Here is a 1,175-nt window from a genome sequence, read left to right as displayed (position 1 = left end):
CCCATGGCATGCCTTGGCAGCCCCGTGGCAAGCCCCATGGCCTGCCTTGACAGCCCCATGGTTTGCCCCGCTTGCACGCCCCATTGCAAGCCCAATGGCCTGACTTGACAGCCCCATGGCATGCCTTGGCAGCCCCGTGGCAAGCCCCATGGCATGCCTTGGCAGCCCCGCTCGCACGCCCCATGGCCTGCCTTGGCAGCCCCGTGGCTTGCCTTGACAGCCCCGTGGCAAGCCCCATGGCATGCCTTGGCAGCCCCGTGGCAAGCCCCATGGCCTGCCTTGACAGCCCCGCTCGCACGCCCCATGGCTTGCCTTGACAGCCCCATGGCAAGCCCCATGGCCTGACTTGACAGCCCCATGGCTTGCCTTGACAGCCCCATGGCATGCACAGCGAGCCCCGTGGCAAGCCCCATGGCATGCCTTGGCAGCCCCGTGGCAAGCCCCATGGCCTGCCTTGACAGCCCCATGGCTTGCCCCGCTTGCACGCCCCATTGGTTGCCTTGGCAGCCCCATGGCACGCCCCATGGCTTGGCTTGACAGCCCCATGGCACGCCCCATGGCACGCCCCATGGCATGCCCAGGCAGCCCCGTGGCAAGCCCCATGGCTTGCCTTGACAGCCCCGTGGCATGCCCCACGGCTTGCCTTGACAGCCCCGCTCGCACGCCCCATGGCCTGCCTTGACAGCCCCGTGGCATGCACAGCGAGGTTAGCACGGTGCCCACGGGCGATGCCTTGACAGCCCCATGGCTTGCCTCGGTGGTGCCCATGGCATGCCCCATGGCATGCACAGCGAGGTTAGCACGGTGCCCACGGGCCATGCCTTGACAGCCCCATGGCTTTCCTTGACAGCCCCATGGCATGCACAGCGAGGTTAGCACGGTGCCCACGGGCCATGCCTTGGCAGCCCGATGGCTTGCCTTGGCAGCCCCACTGGCATGCCCCATGGCTTGCCTTGACAGCCCCGTGGCTTGCCCCATGGCATGCCTTGACAGCCCCGCCGGCACGCCCCATGGCTTGCCATGGCAGCCCCATGGCTTGCCTTGACAGCCCCGTGGCAAGCCCCATGGCTCCCCATGGCTTGGCCCATGGCTTGCCCCAAGGCACGCCGCGACACACCCGTGGTGCTTTGCCTACCATGTCAAGCACACAAAGGTCCGACGAAGAACACCGTAGA

The sequence above is a fragment of the Juglans regia genome, unplaced genomic scaffold (genome assembly GCF_001411555.2).
Source record: "Juglans regia cultivar Chandler unplaced genomic scaffold, Walnut 2.0 Scaffold_896, whole genome shotgun sequence".
Lineage (NCBI taxonomy): Eukaryota > Viridiplantae > Streptophyta > Magnoliopsida > Fagales > Juglandaceae > Juglans > Juglans regia.
The sequence above is the reverse complement of the archived record's forward strand: the minus strand, read 5'-3'. Positions refer to the sequence as shown.